The sequence below is a fragment of the Neoarius graeffei genome, chromosome 14, assembly GCF_027579695.1.
Source record: "Neoarius graeffei isolate fNeoGra1 chromosome 14, fNeoGra1.pri, whole genome shotgun sequence".
Taxonomy (NCBI): domain Eukaryota; kingdom Metazoa; phylum Chordata; class Actinopteri; order Siluriformes; family Ariidae; genus Neoarius; species Neoarius graeffei.
Window position 1 is genome coordinate 21,692,139 of NC_083582.1, and position 9,758 is coordinate 21,701,896.

Consider the following 9,758-nt stretch of genomic DNA (forward strand, 5'->3'; position numbering starts at 1 on the left):
ATTGGGCTTCTGACACGTTACCCAATTTCTGTGATATTTCGCCACTGGGGGCGCTATTTTTGGGCAAAAATTCCAATCTTTCCTCAAATTTGGTCAAACTTCACGGCCACCCTCTTACTACCTCCCATGTCATGTCTACCACATTTTGGAAATTTTCGTCCATGGGGGGCGCTGTTCTTGGCCGTTGCAATTGCTCCAAAACGGGTTTTTGGTAAATAATTCCATAATGCTTTTCCTTCACACCACTACCTTGTGATAGTACGTTGCTGTTGTAGACACTTATTTTTCCAACTCATAATCGCTCATGTACAGCATAGCGCCACCTACTGACATGGGAAAAACCAAAAAATTTATTCTTCAAAAATCTATATCTCATCTTCTATTTACTCAATTGTCATCAAACTTCATACGCAAACTCTTCATAGCTCACCTGACATCTACACCAAATTTTGTGCACTTTCGCCCCTGGGGGTGCTGGTTATGGCTAAAATGATATTGCAGCTTCTGATCTGTCAATCTTGCCAAGCAAACTCTTTACAAGACCCTTATTGGCGCGCTTGCCATGGTCGACAACGCACGAAACTTGGCTCCTTTTTCTTAGACTGCCACCGCTACTGAGAACCAGAAGCCCAGATCCAGGCGGGCCTCAGGGCCTCTATAGCGCCCCCTAACTCGTTGTGATTTTGGCCTCCCGCATTAAGGTGCCTGGTTGCCGTGTAGTTTGTAGTAGTGGCATGCCATTTGGTACGCATATGTATCTCTCTAAGCCGGACAAAAATGTAATGCCAATGCATTAGCCACGCCCAACAGGAAGTGAGGTAATTTCACTTTTGTGCGAAATGCATGGCCACGAACACGGCGCAACTCCTCCTTGACCGTTCATAGGAATGTCACCAAAATTGATACACTTGATCTACAGACATGGCTGACAAAAGTTTCTAAATACGTTTCACATAGGATAAACCGTTCAGAAGTTATACGTCAATCAATTTTCACTGCAAAATTTTACATGCTTAAAAATTCATTACAAATCTTCTAATTGCTCAAAACTGCTCATACTTCACACGCAAATCACTCATTGGGCTTCTGACATGTTTCCCAATTTCTGTGATATTTCACCACTGGGGGCGCTATTTTTGGGCAAAAATTCCAATCTTTCCTCAAATTTGGTCAAACTTCACGGCCACCCTCTTACTACCTCCCATGTCATGTATACCACGTTTTGGAAATTTTCGTCCATGGGGGGCGCTGTTTTTGGCCGACGCAATTGCTCCAAAACGGGTTTTTGGTAAATAATTCCATAATGCTTTTCCTTCACACCACTACCTTGTGGTAATGTCTCTTGCCGAAGAAGCTGTGGAAGGTATTTCGCGGGGACGCATGCCCCCGCCCCCCTTGGCCGCTGGCGCGAGGGCCCGTCGAGGCCGCTTGCGGCTTTAATTATTCTTCCGTCTTCTTCTTCTTCTTCTTCTTTATTTTTCTCCGCTGTTGGGCCATTTTCGGGGCGCTTGCCATGGGCGAAAACGCACGAAATTTGGCACCACTTCCGAGAATTGCCACCCCTACTCAGAACCAGAAGCCCAAACTTGGCCGGGGCTCAGGGCCTCTATAGCGCCCCCTAAGTCGTTGTGATTTTGGCCTCCCGCATTAAGGTGCCTGGTTGCCATATAGTTTGTAGTACTGGCATGCCATTTGGTACGCATATGTATCTCACTAAGCCGGACAAAAATGTAATGCCAATGCATTAGCCACGCCCAACAGGAAGTGAGGTAATTTCACTTTGGTGCGAAATGCATGGCCACGAAGACGGCGCAACTCCTCCTAGACCGTTCATAGGAATGTCACCAAAATTGATACACATCATCTACAGACATGGCTGACGAAAGTTACTAAATATGTTTCACGTAGGATAAACCGTTCAGAAATTATACGTCAATCAATTTTCACTTCAAAATTTTACATGCTAAAAAATTCATAACAAATCTTCTAATTGCTCAAAACTGCTCATACTTCACAGGCTAATCACTCATTGGGCTTCTGACATGTTACCCAATTTCTGTGATATTTCGCCACTGGGGGCGCTATTTTTGGGCAAAAAATCCAGTCTTTCCTCAAATTTGGTCAAACTTCACGGCCACCCTCTTACTACCTCCCATGTCATGTATACCACATTTTGGGAATTTTCGTCCATGGGGGGCGCTGTTTTTGGCTGACACAATTTCTCCAAAATGGGTTTTTGGTTAATAGTTCCATAATGCTTTTCCTTCACACCACTACCTTGTGATAGTACGTTGCTATTGTAGACACTTATTTTTCCAACTCATAATCGCTCATGTACAGCATAGCGCCACCTACTGACATGGGAAAAACCAAAAAATTTATTCTTCAAAAATCTATATCTCATCTACTATTTACTCAATTGTCATCAAACTTCATACGCAAACTCTTCATAGCTCACCTGACATCTACACCAAATTTTGTGCACTTTCGCCCCTGGGGGTGCTGGTTATGGCAGAAATGATATTGCAGCTTCTGATTTGTCAACCTTGGCAAGCAAACTCTTTACACGACCCTTATTGGGGCGCTTGCCATGGTCGACAATGCTCGAAATTTGGCTCCTTTTCCTTAGACTGCCACTGCTACTGAGAACCAGAAGCCCAGATCCAGGCGGGCCTCAGGGCCTCTATAGCGCCCCCTAACGTGTTGTGATTTTTGCCTCTCGCATTAAGGTGCCTGGTTGCCATGTAGTTTGTAGTAGTGGCATGCCCTTTGGTACGCATATGTATCTCACCAAGCCGGACAAAAATGTAATGCCAATGCATTAGCCACGCCCTACAGGAAGTGAGGTAATTTCACTTTTGTGCGAAATTCATGGCCACGAAGACGGCGCAACTCCTCCTAGACCGTTCATAGGAACGTCACCAAAATTGAAACACATCATCTACAGACATGGCTGACAAAAGTTGCTAAATACGTTTCACGTAGGGTAAACCGTTCAGAAGTTATACGTCAATCATTTTTCAATGCAGAATTTTACATGCTTAAAAATTCATAACAAATCTTCTAATTGCTCAACACTGCTCATACTTCACTCGCAAATCACTCATTGGGCTTCTGACATGTGACCCAATTTCTGTGATGTTTCGCCACTGGGGGCGCTATTTTGGGGCAAAAAATCCAATCTTTCCTCAAATTTGGTCAAACTTCACAGCCACCCTCTTACTACCTCCCATGTCATGTATACCACATTTTGGGAATTTTCGTCCATGGGGGGCGCTGTTTTTGGCCTTTTGTGCGTAATGCATGGCCACGAAGACGGCGCAACTCCTCCTAGACCGTTCATAGGAACGTCACCAAAATTGATACACATCATCTACAGACATGGCTGACAAAAGTTGCTAAATATGTTTCACGTAGGGTAAACCGTTCAGAAGTTATACGTCAATCATTTTTCAATGCAGAATTTTACATGCTTAAAAATTCATAACAAATCTTCTAATTGCTCAACACTGCTCATACTTCACACGCAAATCACTCATTGGGCTTCTGACATGTGACCCAATTTCTGTGATGTTTCGCCACTGGGGGCGCTATTTTTGGGCAAAAAATCCAATCTTTCCTCAAATTTGGTCAAACTTCACGGCCACCCTCTTACTACCTCCCATGTCATGTATACCACATTTTGGGAATTTTCGTCCATGGGGGGCGCTGTTTTTGGCCGACGCAATTGCTCCAAAACGGGTTTTCGGTAAATAATTCCATAATGCTTTTCCTTCACACCACTACCTTGTGATTGTACGTTGCTGTTGTAGACACTTATTTTTCCAACTCATAATCGCTCATGTACAGCATAGCGCCACCTACTGACATGGGAAAAACCAAAAAATTTATTCTTCAAAAATCTATATCTCATCTTCTATTTACTCAATTGTCATCAAACTTCATACGCAAACTCTTCATAGCTCACCTGACATATACGCCAAATTTTGTGCACTTTCGCCCCTGGGGGTGCTGATTATGGCAAAAATGCTATTGCAGCTTCTGATTTGTCAAACTTGGCAAGCAAACTCTTTTCAAGACCCTTATTGAGGCGCTTGCCATGGTCGACTACGCACGAAGTGCGAGACCCTATTGTTGCCATGTGTCCAATTCTGTGCTTTGTCGCCATTGTGCGAGTAATGTCTCTTGCCGCAGAACCTGTGGAAGGTGTTTCGCAGGGATGCATGCCCCCGCCCCCCTTGCCCGCTGGCGCGAGGGCCCGCCGAGGCCGCTTGCGGCTTTAATTATTATTCTTCCGTCTTCTTCTTCTTCTTCCGTCTTCTTCTTCTTCTTTATTTTTCTCCGCTGTTGGGCCATTTTCGGGGCACTTGCCATGGGCGAAAACGCGCGAAATTTGGCACCAGTTCCGAGAATTGCCACCGCTACTCAGAACCATAAGCCCAAACTTGGCCGGGGCTCAGGGCCTCTATAGCGCCCCCTAAGTCGTTGTGATTTTGGCCTCCCGCATTACGGTGCCTGGTTGCCATATAGTTTGTAGTACTGGCATGCCATTTGGTAGGCTTATGTATCTCACTAAGCCGGACAAAAATGTAATGCCAATGCATTAGCCACGCCCAACAGGAAGTGAGGTAATTTCACTTTTGTGCGAAATGCATGGCCACGAAGACGGCGCAACTCCTCCTAGACCGTTCATAGGAATGTCACCAAAATTGATACACATCATCTACAGACATGGCTGACAAAAGTTACTAAATACGTTTCACGTAGGATCAACCGTTCAGAAGTTATGCGTCAATCATTTTTCACTTCAAAATTTTACATGCTTAAAAATTCATAAATCTTCTAATTGCTCAAAACTGCTCATACTTCACACGCAGATCACTCATGGGGCTTCTGACATGTTACCCAATTTCTGTCACATTTCGCCACTGGGGGTGCTATTTTTGGGCAAAAATTCCAATCTTTCCTCAAATTTGGTCAAAATTCACGGCCACCCTCTTACTACCTCCCATGTCATGTACACCACGTTTTGGAAATTTTCGTCCATGGGGGGCGCTGTTTTTGGCCGACGCAATTGCTCCAAAACGGGTTTTTGGTAAATAATTCCATTATGCTTTTCCTTCACACCACTACCTTGTGATAGTACGTTGCTGTTGTAGACACTTATTTTTCCAACTCATACTCGCTCATGTACAGCATAGCGCCACCTTCTGACATGGGAAAAACCAAAAAATGTATTCTTCAAAAATCTATATCTCATCTTCTATTTACTCAATTGTCATCAAACTTCATACGCAAACTCTTCATAGCTCACCTGACGTCTACGCCAAATTTTGTGCACTTTCGCCCCTGGGGGTGCTGGTTATGGCAGAGATGATATTGCAGCTTCTGATTTCTCAAACTTGCCAAGCAAACTCTTTACAAGACCCTTTTTGGGGCGCTTGCCCTGGTCGACAACGCACAAAATTTGGCTCCTTTTTCTTACACTGCCTCCGCTACTGAGAACCAGAAGCCCAGATCCAGGCGGGCCTCAGGGCCTCTATAGCGCCCCCTAACTTGTTGTGAATTTGGCCTCCCGCATTAAGGTGCCTGGTTGCCATGTAGTTTGTAGTACTGGCATGCCATTTGGTAGGCATATGTATCTCACTAAGCTGGACAAAATTGTTATGCCAATGCTTTACACACGCCCAACAGGAAGTGAGGTAATTTCACTTTTGTGCGAAGTGCATGGCCACGAAGACGGCGCAACTCCTCCTAGACCGTTCATAGGAATGTCACCAAAATTGATACACATCATCTACAGACATGGCTGACAAAAGTTACTAAATAGGTTTCACGTAGCATAAACTGTTCAGAAGTTATACGTCAATCAATTTTCGATGCAACATTTTACATGCTTAAAAATTCATAACAAATCTTCTACTTGCTCAAAACTGCTCATACTTCACACGCAGATCACTCATTGGGCTTCTGACATGTTACCCACTTTCTGTGCTATTTTGCCACTGGGGGCGCTATTTCTGGGCAAAAATTCCAATCTTTCCTCAAACTTGGTCAAACTACACGGCCACCCTCTTACTACCTCCCATGTCATGTATACCACCTTTTGGGAATTTTCGTCCATGGGGGGCACTGTTTTTGGCCGACGCAATTGCTCCAAAACGGGCTTTTGGTAAATTATTCCATAATGCTTTTCCTTCACACCACTACCTTCTGCTAGTGCGTTGCTGTTGTAGACACTTATTTCTCCAACTCATAATCGCTCATGTACAGCATAGCGCCACCTACTGACATGGGAAAAACCAAAAATTTTATTCTTCAAAAATCTATATCTCATCTTCTATTTACTCAATTGCCATCAAACTTGATACGCAAACTCTTCATAGCTCACCTGACATGTACGCAAAATTTCGTGCACTTTCGCCCCTGGGGGTGCTGGTTATGGCAGAAATGATATTGCAGCTTCTGATTTGTCAAACTTGGCAAGCAAACTCTTTACATGACCCTTATTGGGGCGCTATTATTATTAGGGCCCGAGCACCGTTCAGTGCGAGACCCTATCGTTGCCATGTGTCCAATTCTGTGCTTTGTCGCCATTGCGGGAGTAATGTCTCTTGCCGAAGAAGCTGTGGAAGGTATTTCGCGGGGACGCATGCCCCCGCCCCCCTTGGCCGCTGGCGCGAGGGCCCGTCGAGGCCGCTTGCGGCTTTAATTTTAAGTATAACTGTTTTCAAGCACCTTAACTGTGTAACAGGTTTCTTTTTTTAATATTCAACATTATCAATGCAGTTTTCAAACATTGCCTCTCTGCAAAAATGGGTTTTAAAACATGACCAACTCCCTGAGAAGAAAAAAAAAAAAAAACTAAAGATTTGTCATGCAAAAATGACACCTTTAATCCTCGCATCTTTTCAGTGACTGGTGTGGGCCTACTTCATGCTGCAGATCTTCTCAAATCTGGGTTGCAGTTTTGAGATTGCCACTCTGAGTTCATTTTCAGTGTCCAGCTTTGATCTGTATTTTGTCTTGATTGAGGCCACAGCAGAAAAACCTCTCTCACATAGGTAGGATGTGGCAAAAGGAAGAAGTATGGCCAGGGCTCTCTTACCTAGCAGTGGGTAATCTTCCTCCACTCCAATCCAAAATGCAGCCAGTGTCTTTGACTGAAACTGCAGCCTCATTGTTGAATCAGAGGTGACATCAATGAACTGTTCCTCCTCTGATGTGCTCGAGTCGGCAGGTGGTGTTGCACTGAAGGGGTCACGGATCCAGTCATATTCTTAGGGATCCTGCATCAGGAAATATTTCTGGAAATGGTTCTGAAGGGCAGAGATGTGTGCTTTCATGCATGGGATAACTGTGTTCTGCAGTTTGTTGTCTTCAATGAATGATTTCAGGTTCTCAAATGAGTCCACATTTCCAACCTTCACTTGCTGCAGCCACATCTCAAGTTTTCTGGTGAATGATGTGATTTTATCTGCCAGATGTGGGAGATGTGTATTTGTGCCCTGCAACTGCAAATTCACTTCATTGAGTTTCAGAAACATGTAACTAAGGTATGCAAGTTTCATGAGGAACTTGTTACAGTAAAATTTGTGGGCAAGATCATTGCCCTCTTCCTTCAAAAAGATGCAGATTTCATCTCGCAGTTCAAAGACCCTGGACAGCACCTTCCCACATGACAGCCATCGGGACTTGCTGTGAAACAGAACAGCTGTGTGGTCGGAGCCCATTTCCTCGCACAGTGCCGAAAAAATCCGGGCTTTGACAGGTCGTGTTTTGATGTAGTTGACGGTGGCAATAATGTCGGTCATTACATCATTCAGCTCGGGACTCAGCTGTTTAGATGCCAGTGCTTCGTGGTGTATCATGCAGTGTGTCCACTGCACATTGGGGGAGATGCGCTTGATGAGCGCTTGCAGCCTTGCCCGTTTCCCAGCCATAGCCTGCGCCCTATCAGTGCAGATCCCCACACAGTCCTCCCATTTCAGGTTGACCTCTTTCAAGTAAGAGTCAATGATTTTAAACAGTTCTTCTGCTGTGGCTCTGCCAGTAACTTTTTTGCAGAAAAGCAATTCCTCCCTCATGTCATCTCCATCTATGAATCTGAAATAAGTAATTAATAAACAGTCTTTGTTACTGTCAGTGGCTTCATCCATCTGAAGAGAAAAGTGGCTGTCATGCACTTTGTCATTAAGCTGCTCCTCTATGTCCTTTGACATGTCATAAATGCGCCTGCCGATGGTATTGTTGGACAGAAGAATAGCCCTTAGTTTACTGGCTGCAGTGTCATCAAGCATAGTTGATACCATGTCCATAGCACAGGGAAGTACTAATTCCTCCACAATTGTGTGCGGCTTTTTACACTGTGCCACTCGGTAGGCAACTTTATATGAGGCGAGTTGAGCATTTGCCGGCACGGATGCAGCTTTAGTAAATAGGGACTGTTGAGCAAGGCAGTTTACGAGTTTTTGTCTGAAAAACTCAACTGGCTTGTCTTTGTGCTCTGGATGTTTTGTCTCCAAGTGGCGTCTTAGCTTGTTCGGCTTCAAGCTGTCACAAGCTAGCACTTTAAGACAGACAACACACTGCGGTCTCTCCTCATTACCCACCGTTGTACAGGTGAAGACAAAGACAAGATATGGGTCGTCATATTTTCTTGTCTTTGCCTTGGAATGAACTTGCTTTGGAAGCACATTTGGTTCATCCTCTGATTTGCGCTTATGTGGGAGCCCCGTGCCCCCCGCCAAAAACTTCTCCATGTTATGCTAGCAGTGTAATTTATTGATTGATTCATTCATTCATTCATTCCATCCGCGCCCCGCGCCTCCCCTGCAATGGCTCTGTGCCCCCCCTGGGGGGCGCGCCCCCCACTTTGGGAACCACTGCTGTAAATCATCTTGCACATATGATGTATGTTTTGTTTTTAAGTGTTAACATAATTTTGACTAACCCTGTGTGTGTGTGTGTGTGTGTGTGTGTGTGTGTGTGTGCGCGCGTACGCACGTGCGTGTGTGTGTGTGTGTATATATATATGTATATATATATATATATATATATATATATATATATATATATATATATATATATACACACACATGCATATATAATATACATGAGAGCACAACTTCAGCAAAAGACCAGTAATCAATCATCTATATAGATATCGCCAGTGTTTTCTAAGCCTGGATGTACACCTTGCACAGCTCTTCCTAAAGCTAGTTAAAGCCTCTATCGGAGTTATTGTTCTCCAATTCATCCAGGCGATACATGAACTTATAAGATTTCTGTGAATTGCCTCACATGTAGGTACAGAGAACACAAACAGATTATTGGCACTACAGCACCTAGGTACCTGATGCAGCACCCTCATAGCATCATTATAAGCCACCATGAGCCTCCACAAACTACTTTTCCTGTAGCTACACCAGAGATGGGCAGTATACATGGGTGTACAGAAGGCTCTAAATAAGGAACATTTCACACTGATAGAGCACATGCAAAACTTGCAAAGCAACATATTAGCCTGAGCATATAACTTATGACACTGACGATACATATCTCTGTCAGCACTCATATCATCAGTAAAAATGTGTCCAAGGTATTTTACTTCCTTGCATGTCATGAGTGAAATATTACATAAATAGAACACAGGGAAGATTAGTTTCATGTCCTCATTACTTCTGACCATCATGACATTACTCTTTTTAGGGTTAAATTTGATATCATAGTCCATGCCATACTAAATTGACTGTAGG